General features: G+C 36.8%; 1 protein-coding gene across 1 annotated transcript in view; it reads right to left on the reverse strand.

Annotated features, from left to right (window-relative positions):
- Positions 1-8088: 8088 nt before the first annotated feature.
- Positions 8089-12165, reverse strand: part of LOC126458231 (BMP-binding endothelial regulator protein) — a 711827-nt gene continuing 707750 nt past the window's right edge. Inside the window, exon 13 of the mRNA XM_050095129.1 lies at positions 8089-9349. The gene's annotated coding sequence lies outside the window, so the exon portion shown is untranslated. The remainder of the gene's footprint in view (positions 9350-12165) is intronic.

A 12165-nucleotide genomic window follows, 5' to 3' on the forward strand; every position in this document is an offset into this window, starting at 1 on the left:
TGGTTACAACAATAAGAAATTAGAATGCAAAATGTAAATAATTTAGGCGTAAACAAGACCACTTAACGAGTAACACAATGATGGAAGAAAACTTGTTATCTTTCAGATTAAATCCTTTGATGAGCTAGGTTAAAAAAACACCCCAACAACACACACAAGTGCACACATGTACACATGCACTGGAAGGGGTGTCAGTACAGAGCAAGGGGAAACTGATAAACTGATGAGTGGGTTATGGGGGACATTGGGTTAGTGTAGATTGAGGCCAGGGGGATTATGGGAGTGAAGAATGGGTAACTCCCATCGGTGTAGTACAGAAAAGCTGAAGCTGCAGAGAAGGACACAGATGGCCTGGGTTGTGAAGCAGCCATTGAACTCCAGCATGTTGTGCCACAGAGTGGTAAAATTTGTTCTTGGTCACAGTTTGGTGGTGATAGTTTATTTTGGTAGACAGCTGGTTGGGTGTCATACTGACATAAAAAGGTGTGCAGTGATTGCAGCTGAGTTGGTATATAACATGGCTGCTTTCACAAGTGACTCTGGATAAGTGTGTCACAGGACTGGAGCAGGAAGTGCGGGGAGGATGGATTGGGCAGGTCTTGCACGTTGGTCACCCCTTGGTAAAGGGCAGGGATGGGGAGTGACATATGGATACAACAGGATGTTGTGTAGGCTGGATGGGTGACAGAATACCTTTACGGAAAATATCTTTCGTATGTTTTTATGAGCTAGCAATTTGACTTACTTATCATTATTATGCTCGCTATTGTTTCTGCCAATTTATATCCAGTTGTGGAAAGAAAATGTCCATGATATGAAGCAAGAAGAGCAACAAAGTAGGGAGAGGTGGTAGGAATATTGTGTGAATAAGAGGGAGAAAATGGCTGGGAGAAAATATTGTGTAGTGGAGAACAAGAGAAATAGAAATACAAAGAAAAAATTTAAAATACAGTAAGAAGAAAATGACCACTCCCATTGCAACACTGAATGCCTTTTGTTGCCATTGTGGACCTATGCCTTGGTAAGGGACAAGTGGGGAATCATTCTAGTTACAATATGGGACACAAATGGGGAAATACACTAATATAAGTGACTTGACAAAGGGCAGAGTGTTACGGCCTAGCACCTCAGAAAGGGCATCTCTGAAATGAGGAACCTGATAAGCTGTTCACATGCTACTGCCATGGGCATGTGGAAAGTCATTGAAGGACACTGAAATTGCGAGTAGGTAACAGAAAGTTGGACATAAATGCCTCAAGACCAACTATGGAGGTCAGAAGCTTGCTTGCTCTGTAATGCCAAAATAGGCAGCAATCTCTTGCAAATCCGATGGCAGAGTATAATGTTTAGGCAGGTTCAGGTTTTTTAATTATAAAATGTGATTTCACATCTGGAAGTCTCACATTTATTACATAATTCCAGGCTGTTATGCAGTGGCTGGATGAATTTCTTATTGAAAAACGAAGTTTTGTCTCCATCTGTGGAGAATGTCTTCAAGGGTTATTTTACGTTCTTTGAAAGTCTGACGCACACCCTGATTCAATGTAAATCTAGTAGGAGCATGCAGAAACTGAATTTCACTTCAGTTTGTAGAGAGCCGGGGTATGCATCACTGCTTCGAAGAAGCTACAACTCAACCCCCCCACCCCTCCTCCCCTCCTCCTCCCATTGATTTCCTCTGCTGATGGGGACAAAATATTGGGTTTTAATAAGAAATTCATCCTACCATTTCATGATAGCGTGGAGTATTTGAATAAGTTTGTCAAGTGTTTCGAGTGCACCATTCAGTGCACATTTTTGAACATTAGGCTGTGCAGCAGGCAATTCCTACATGTTTCCATGTTGATCCAAAAACATCATCAATTATGATTACAGTAGATATGGAATCATTGAAACTGGACCATAGATCAATGGAAACTTGTAACCTGGTTGAGTGAATCATATTTGTTGTTGCCCCAGTTCAGTGATTGTTTCCAGATATACCATCATCCAGGCTAATTGCTGCTGAAAACATGCACCATGCCTGGTACTTAGATCAGTGGAGGCAGTATTATACTGGGACCAGTGGCAGTAATTGAAGGCATCATAACAGCTGTGGACTATGTGAATATTATTGCAGACAAACTGTATCCCTTCCTGCTCGTTTTTTTCCCCGACAGCAGTGGCAGGATAACTGTCCATGTCATAATGTCAGAGTTATGTTAAAGTTGTTTGAGGAGATTGATAGTGAACTCATGTTGGTGTCTTGACCAGTAGATTCAATTGATATAAATCCATTGAACACATCACGGATACTGTTAGGTACTAGGTCCGTCCCCATAAACCACTGGCCCAAAACATGTGGGAACTTAGTGTTGCACATACTTCTGGTGTCACTTCTACATCTACATCTTCATCTATGTGGTTACTCTGCAATTCACACTTAAGTGCCTGGCAGAGGGTTCATCGAACCATCTTCATACTATTGTACCATTCCACTCTCGAATGGAGTGTGGGAAAAAGGAACACCTAAATCTTTCTGTTCGAGCTCTGATTTCTCTTATTTTATTATGATGATCATTTCTCCCTACATAGGTGGGTGTCAACAAAATATTTTTGCATTCGGAAGAGAAAGTTGGTGATTGAAATTTTGTAAATAGATCTCGCCACAAAGAAAACCGCCTTTGTTTCAGTGACTGCCACCCCAACTCATGTATCATCTTAGTGACACACGCACCCCTAATGTGTGATAACACAAAACGACATGCCCTTCTTTGCACTTTTTCGATGTCCTCCGTCAATCCTACCTGGTGAGGATCCCGCACCACACAGCAATAGTCCAGCAAAGGACGGACAAGTGTAATGTAGGCTGTCTGTTTAGTGGGTTTGTTGGATCTTCTAAATGTTGTGCCAACAAAGAGCAGTCTTTGTTTTACCTTCCCCACAAAATTATCTATGTGGTCTTTCCAATTTAAGTTGCTCGTAATTGTAATTCCTAGGTATTTAGTCCAATTGACAGCCCTTAAGATTTGTGCGATTTATTCTATACCCAAAATTTATCAGATTTCTTTTAGTACCCATGTTTATGACCTCGCACTTTTCTTTGTTTAGTGCCAATTGCCACTTTTTGTACCATACAGAAATTCTCTCTGGATCATCTTGTAATTGGAATTGAACGTCTGATGATTTTACTAGACAGTAAATTACAGCATCGTCTGCAAACAATCTAAGGGGGCTGCTCAGATTATCACCTAGATCACTTATGTAAATAAGGACCAGCAGAGGGCCTATGACACTACCTTGCGGAATGCCAGATATCACTTCTATTCTTATCGATTATTTACCGTCTATCACTACGAACTGTGACCTCTCTGAGAGGAAATTACACAGTCACACAACTGAGACGATAGTCCATATGCATGCAATTTGATTAATAGTTGCTTGTGAGGAATGGTATCAAAAGCCTTCTGGACATCTAGGAATATGGAATTGATCTGAGCTCCCTTGTCAACAGCACTCATTACGTCATGGGAATAACGTTGCACAAGAATGATATTTTCTGAATCCGTGTTGGTTATGTATCAATAAGTCATTTTCTTCAAGGTGATTCATAATGTTTGAGTACAGTATACGCTCCAAAATCCTACAGCAAATTGAGGTCAGTGATATGGGTCTGTAATTCAATGGGTTACTCCTATTTCCTTTCTTGAATATTGGTGTGACCTATGCTACTTTCCAGTCTTTAGGGACAGACCTTTCGTCAAGTGAGCGGTTGTATATGATTGCTAAGAAAGGCACTATTGTTTCTGCTTACTCTGAAAGGAACCTGGTTGGTATACCATCTGGACTGGAAGACTTGCCTTTCTTAAGTGATTTGAGTTGTTTCACAACACCTAAGATATCTACTTTTATGTCACCCATGCTAACAGCTGTTCTGGTTTCGAATTCTGGAATATTTACTTCATCTTCTTTAGTGAAGGAATTACGGGAAACTGCATTTAGTAACTCCACTTTAGTAGCACCATCATCGGTAACATTTCCATCGCTATCGCGCAGTGATGGTATTGACTGCTTTTGCCACTGGTGTGCTTTACATATGACCAGAATTTCTGTGGGTTTTCTACCATATTTTGAGACAATGTTTCATTGTGGAAACTATTAAAAGCATCTCGCATTGACATCTGCACTAAATTTCGAGCTTCCATGAAACTTAGCCGGTCTTGGGGATTTTTTGTTCTTCTGAATTTGGCACACTTTTTTCATTGCTTTTGCAACAGTGTTCTGATGTGTTTTGTGTACCATGGTGAATCAGTCCAGTCTCTTATTAACTTCTGTGGTATGAATCTATCTATTGCTGTCGATACTGTATCTTTGAATTTAAGCCATATCTGGTCTACACTTACATAATTAGTTTGGAAGGAATGTAGACTCTCTCTTAGGAAGTCATCAAGCCAATTTTTATCTGCTGTTTTAAATAGACCTCCAGAAATCTACCAAAGACTTGGCAAATCCGTGCCTTGCAAAATTGCTACTGTGATGTGTTCTGCAAGTGGACCAACATACTATTAAACAGGCAATCACAATGTTTTGGTTTATTAGTGTTTATAATATGCTGGAAACTTGGGAGGAGTACTATGTAGTTCTTGAAGAAAGACAGCCTTTTATCTTTTGAGTAACTTTCCCTGTCAGCAATTTACTTGCTTGTCTCTAATCAGTGGCAAGTTGTGATTTCAGTTAAGTTGAACTATTGCATATTTTGAAGTTGACAGTAAACTTATGGTGTCCCAGTCCACCAGAAGGCATGGACCCAGACAACGGTCAGTAGGCAGTGCTCCTAAAAATTGCAAGCACTGCTGTTGCTGCCTCATCGTGATGCACAGGGGCCTGGACCTCAGTCCTGTTTCAGTTGCTCTGTTGTATTGTTCATTGTATTCATCATTGTTTGGTTCCTGATATTTGTATGTCTAGGCTCTCAATTTGGTTCAGACTCGGAACTTGTAATTCTGCCGTGTTATCTTCATTGTCCATCCATTACTATTGTTACCTTTCTGTGGTTTTCTGCGACTCACCATTGATGCCCTCAGCTGGATGGCCAGTGTCTCCTGTTTGTGTCCAAATCTGGTTACTAAACAACTTATTAACCATCTGATTTCATTCTTTATTCTTCCGTGTCACTACAGGCTGCTTCTGTAAACTATATTAGCAACAAATTATGACCATAACCCTGTTTACATTATATGGCATCTGACAGCGAGCTGACAGTACTGCAGCAGGCAGCAATACAGCAATTGGAGCTGTACTTGACTTGTCACCTCCCACTGCTTTGTCATATACCATACATGAATGTCAGTACCTGTACATGATTTTTGTAGGAGACAGAAACATTAAATTTCATATTTTGTATGAGTTAAATATTGACACATCTGCTGAAAAATGATCTTTTGTGGACCTTACTCATATCATACATGTTTTGGAAATATGTGTTGTCTTGTGAGGAAGTTTGGTAGTCAAGGCAAAAATTATTTCAGAGAGTTGAATGGTTTTTGGTATATGGCAGAATCAATTCAAAACTGTTTCCCAGATAGCAAAATTTCATCTGTCTCGAAAACATTTAGAGAATTCTAGCCCTAATTACAATTAAGATCAGATATCTTACTTGGTTGGAGCCACTAGAGAGGTCTACACCGTTAGCGAATTTCAATATGTTTATGTGGTTTTTGTAGGCAATAGAGACATTAAGGTAATTTAGTATTGTCGTGGACTTCTATGGTGGCTATCTTCAGGCAGTAGCTGTTGTGACAATATTGCAACTTCAGATGCCAACTGATTTAAATTAGACAATATTGCTAATCTACTCATGCTGACACTGGAAGGAATTATGTATAGATTACTGTTTATACAAGTATGAGGGGGAAGAAAAAGAAAACAGCTACTTTGAACTAAAGCCACCACAATTCCTCCTGTACTGCTCGGCTGCTGTTCATATATAACATTTCAAACAAAACGCTTACATAACTCTACACAAACTTACCAGCTGTTTATATACTGGCAAAGTCAAGGTCTGTGAATGAAACCACAGGAGTTATGCTGAACACTTACTTGTGATCTTCAAATTTGGAGTCTGTAACTGGCAATAAATTTCCCTGCAAAAACTGAAGACCCTTAAAGCTACCTAAGTGCTTTATTAATTATGTGCCATCGGAGTAAGTCTAATTTAATTGTTGATTCACTATTTTTAGTACACTGTAATTGTCAGTGAAGCTCTTAACTTAATTTGAATACTTGTATACTGATAGTAATTTGTGTTGTTTCTGATATTCGTTTTTTTCTGTTAACTTGCTTGTTAAAATAAAAAATTATCATCATAAACTCTGTGTAGTAAAGCAAACCATGTGCTATAAAAAGAGAAAATTGTTCTACTTACCCAAAGCTTCAATTGATAGCATATGATATGCTACACATGCAAAATAACAAATCTTTTGACATAGAAGTTGCTTCTTCACCAGTGAATTTCCAAATATGAGAAAGAAGGAAAAACATATGGGAAAATGATAAAGGTTGCAGCTATTAAAATATGAGGTGTATGAGAAAAGTAATGAGACTGATTTTTTATCTAGCAAAGTTTTTATTTATTTATTTATTTTTTTCAAATGACAATATTGTCTCCTTCAGAGTAATTCCCATTGACAGGTATACACCATCACAGTTGTTGTTCCCAGTCTTGGTAACAGCACTGAAAGGCTTCAACTGGTAGGGCCTTTAACATTTTGGTCACATTCTCCGGAGTCTCAAAATGACATCCTTTTAAGACATTTTTCAATTTCAGGAAAAAAAAGCCACAAGCACTCAGAGCACTTGAGTATGGGGGGCTTTAGAACAATAACAATGCTTTTTGAGGTCAAAAATTAAATGTGGAAGTAGCCGTGTAACATGGGACATTGTGATGCAGCATTGACTTGTCTGGTCTTGCTCATTCACCCTTTTCCTGAGCCTTTCAAGGACATCTGTGTAAAATACTTGCTTGACAGTTTGTTCTGGAGGAACAAATTCTTTATGCATTATACTTGTTCTGTCAGAAAGGCATATCAGCAGGTCTCCCTGAACAAGGTTCATCGTCAACTTGTTCACTGCCTTTCAAAAATGATTTGTGTCAGTGAAAAACTCCTGATAAGGAATGTTTCCTCTAGGTCTGTTTCAACTTTTCAAAGATCACACTCCTGTATTCCCCAAGTTTAAAACAAAACTTGATGGCATAATTGTCCCATTTTTTTCAAAACAAAAACACAACTTCACCAGTAGTGCTCTCAAAAATCATGCACAGGCTGTACAGAGCTGAAACTCAAACTGAGCATCTGGAAAGGATGAACTGTCAGGTCTACACAAGTAGAGCAACACAGCACCATCAGATAGCTCACAGTGTTGTCAGTCTCATTATTTTTCTCACACACCTTGTATGTCTTTTCAGAACTCTTAGTCAGGAGATTGATAGTATAGTAATAACAATAATAAGACTTCTGCTTCAAGTTGTCTATAGATCACAATCTCCAGGTGAGGTGCACCCTGCTAAAGTCCTGCTACCAAGGAAAACTCCTTCGTAGTAGGTACTAGAAATTTACAGAATGGAAGAATAAAATTAAAAATGCTGGAAGTTGATAGCCACACAATGAAAATGGACTGCAAAACAATATGTTCATAGATGAAATTGTGTTGTAAGTGTACACTGTTAAAATGGTAATGCTTGGCATTTTCTTCATATCCATGCTTACAACAAGTGTGTACTATGCCAAGCAAATGACAGTTTCAAAGCAGCTACTGCTTACTCATTTTAAGGATTTCAGATTTGTATCATTTATCAAATTCATGTAAAATATTATGAATATCAGTTAATATGATGGAAAACTTTCACATGAAGGAATAATTGAGGAATGGACAAGGATATAAATGTGGTGTGGAGTGCAAAAAATTAAAATAAAATAAAATAAAAAAAACAACAAAAAAAACTTTACAGCAGCTTCTGAAGTAGCTAAGCTTTTACTGGCTATGTCTCTCTGCGCATTTGCGAGTTAGGCTTAATTGTACTGTACAATTATGATATAAAAACTGTAATTTTACTGTTGCAGAAATTTAATTCTGATAGATACACAGGCTTTCCAGATACATCACTGCAGTGACTTGTTTCACTCATATTACAAACACATAGAAATTTTAACATAGCAGGATAATACCTCTGAACAAATTTTATTTTTTCAACAAATATGCGATTTAAATAGTATTTACAAACAGTGACAGGTTTTTGTCTTGTCATAAAATTACTTGTAAATAGTTTTGCACATAGCATTTCAAGCAGTTGGTTGGAATGTTTCACAGACATTTGAATTTGGAGATATACATATAACATAAGGCAGACAGATTTTTTAAGTAAATGTTACTGAAGTTAACATTTGTTTTAAACTAACACTATAGTGGCATGTGCGGTTTCCATTGTTCTCATTTTAGTTGTTTCTCGAGTAGTGTTCCAGTATAACACAGGTAAATGCAACCTGTTCACCTGTTGATTCAGTCTATTTTTTGTCTGTTATGATCACATTTCTTGCCATCATAAATTCTTTTACAAAATAGCTGTTCTGTACTTGTAGTGCTATGTATATTTTATGGCATTCTTTCTAAGTGATCTTTACCAGAGTAGGTAAACTGGAAGGCATATCTTTAAATTATGAATGACAAATTTTAAGATCTTTGTTACGTATTTGACAGTATTTATACTTGGCATTGCTCACCATATCTTTGGCTTTTCATGTGTTAATTTACATTATGAGAAGAATATACATTGAAATAATTTTTTGTAACTATGCAAGATGTAGGAAAATGTGGAATCATGGCTTTCAACATGCTTTCAGACAAAATCTTTTCTTTTGGTGACTATTAACTCTGCATTCATACTTCTTATAAAGAACATCTCTGACATTGCATAATGTTAAAAACAAAACACAAGTTTCTTCAATACATTCTGATTTTTCTCTATAAATTATGTCTATGAGAACTATATCATCGTACATAATATACTTACAGTTTAGCTCTATTAATCTACACTTAGTTACAATAAATAAAGAGTCAAAATAAAATAGCATTATCTATTGACTAGAATACATGCATCACAGCCAACAATGAATTTATATAAATGGAATATGTGGCACCCTTCAAAACTACGTATCTGTCATTTCAGTGAATGTAATTGTAATACAGAGGTAGGATCATTTCAGAAAATTCCAACAATTTTTTCCCCTCTCTTTGTCCTGGATGAATGAGGTTTTGAAATGTTTTACATTCCAGGAGACATACAGGTCACAAAGGTGTTAAGCTGATACCTTTCCTGGAAAATATGAAATGAAATACTGCACAATTATTTAATCAACACAAATTGAAAAAACATATCAAATGAGATACTTTATAATTATAATTATTTAACTAATGCAAACTGGAAAGATAGTGTCAATATGGTTAACTACTGCTGCTTTGTCGTGCATCAGTTAGAAAGAATTTTTTTTCTTTCTTTTCTCAGAAGCTTAATTCTGCTTGTTATTTTATATTGGTCAAACAAGAACACTTTTACACTTTTTGCCCAAATGTCTGAAGCTATAGAGAGTCTTTTTTAAGATAAAAATTGTTGATAAGATTCATAGAATGGGCCAAAAGGAATTAAACAAGGAAGAAACCTGTAGCAAAACTGCTTTCTTCGTCAGCCACAAATTAGAAAATATTCGATACTACCTTATGAGAAATAGCTCCTCATTTTAGAGAGAAGTGTTCTCAGACCAAAAGAGACAGCGAATCCTATGGATAGGAAGTTCACAACTTTGCAGAACTACTGCAGATGATATGAACCGACAGTGCAGAATTGTGGGACTGATTATGTTCGGGATCCTAAAATTGGCCAGATATGTGATTAGGGTGCAAAATATTGGTAAACATGTGGTACCAGGTTGCATAATACCTGCACAAAGACTTAGAAAGAGAAGGATATACAGGGCAAAAGAAGGCCTACAAGCATTATATTTTTTGGATGATAGAGAATATGTGGAACCCTAATCATAGCATTCCATGGTTCCCTGTGCTGAGCACACAGAAAAAGAGAAGATAGGAAAAGGCAAAAAAATAATTTCATTGTACGACAACCAGAAAAGAAACTAGCCTTCTTTGGAGAGGTGATGCCACTGTTGAAGCAACAAAGTCTAGAGTCCGGAGTCACTTGCAGTGACATACAGAATAGGCTATTCAGATATTGGTTTGGTGAGTGAAATCATCTTTTGTACTGCTAAGATTTGTTATGTCTGCACAACTTGTTCACAGTTGATTCATCTGTCTTTGTTGAATTTCAGCCAAAGTGCTACTATCTGATTATATAGGATATTGTAATTTATCCTCACTTTCTCTCCTGGTGTGCCATATTTACATATGTTAACAGACTAAATAAAATTGTGTTTAAGCTAGTTACATTTCCATAGATTGTTTGAACTATTCTTCTATCAAAGTGGTGTGGAACAACTCAGTCTACAAGATATATGTACATGGCTAGTTTAACATTAATGCATTAATGAATACATTTTGTATTTAAACAATGGAAACTGTAAGTAGTAGCCAGATATCCTGGAATTGGTGGTCGTGTAAACCTTTGTTTACTCAACAAAAAATCATGACAGTAATAAACCTATATATTTATTATGTTTTAATCTACACAAAAAAGAACTTACCTAAAGTAAAACGCAGGTCAAATATACATTGTTACTGCACTAGGACAAACAGCTCTATCTATACGCCCTACCACAGACTGTCAAAATCAGTTAACAGTTATGAACTTATGGGCCACAAATTATTTAACAAACTTCCACAAGCTATACAAAATTTACCAGAGCAACAATACAAACAAACGCTTTATGACTGGTTAGTTGTAAACCCATTCTACAATGTAAAGGATTTCATGACCTGTGATATTAAACTGTAAAGTTCTTAACAATTCTGTTCTTTCATAGCATGTACTGTACTGTATTGTATTATGTGTATGACTTTGTCTATTGCTGTAATGGCTTAAAGACAATAAAATTATTATTATTATTATTATTATGTATGAATGTACGCATGAGATGTGCTTGCTTGTGTGTGTCTCTCTCTTTTCTTTATAGTGTGTATTTTGTCCTATTCATGCAGCTACACCACTTGTTGTGGAATAGAATGAGCTGTCCAGAGGAAATGATTTTAAATTAGATTTAAAACTTGCTTCACTACCCATCACACATTGTATATTATTGCGTAAATGTTCAAAAATTTTTGTAGCTGCATATTAAACTCCTTTCTAAGCCACTGACAGCTTTAACAATGGATAATAAAGATCATTTTTTCCCTCTAGTGTTGTAGGTATGGACATCACTGTCCCTCTCAAATTGTGATGGATTGATGGATTATTTATGACAAATTAATTAGTGAATATATGTATTGTGAAAATGCAGGTAGCTTGGCTAGCTCCTGGAAGAGGTACCCATGTGACATTCATGGATGAACACAACATATCATTCTTACCGCTTGCATTTGTGTAATCGATACATTCTTTCTAACTGATGAGTTGCCCCAGAAAATTATTTCATAAAGGCATTATTAAGTAGAAAAATGCAAAATATGTCAGGAAGTTAGCAGGTTAATACTTTTGTTTTCAAGATTATCAATCATGCAAAAAGCAAAAGTAGCTGAACTTAATTGTTTGAGAATCTTCTTCCAGATCAAGTTTTCAATATGTACACTCAAAAATTTGGAACATTCTATCCTATTTACTGACTCATGCTCATGTGCTGTATCAATTGTTTTGCACAGAACTGAATGTAACTTCTTTGGAAAATATAATTTACAAACTCTTCTGTTGTTTTCTCTCCAATGGGATTTATTATAACACTAGTGTTGTCTACAAAAATTACCAGTTTGGCTTGCTGAATTCCCATATGTAAGGGTAAGGAGTAGGAATGGAGCCAAAACTGAATCCTGTGGGACCTCCATTGTGATCTCTTGATCTCTTGACCCTCCCCCCCCCCCCCCCCCCCCCCGCCTTCCCTTGCCAGTCACTTAAATTTTCTACCTTTCTGAGCTTTCCTGAATTATTCAGCACAAGATTTTGCATTGTTAGTCAAACAAGCTGTGTGTAAA

This window comes from Schistocerca serialis, chromosome 2 (genome assembly GCF_023864345.2).
Source record: "Schistocerca serialis cubense isolate TAMUIC-IGC-003099 chromosome 2, iqSchSeri2.2, whole genome shotgun sequence".
NCBI classification, from domain to species: Eukaryota; Metazoa; Arthropoda; class Insecta; order Orthoptera; family Acrididae; genus Schistocerca; species Schistocerca serialis.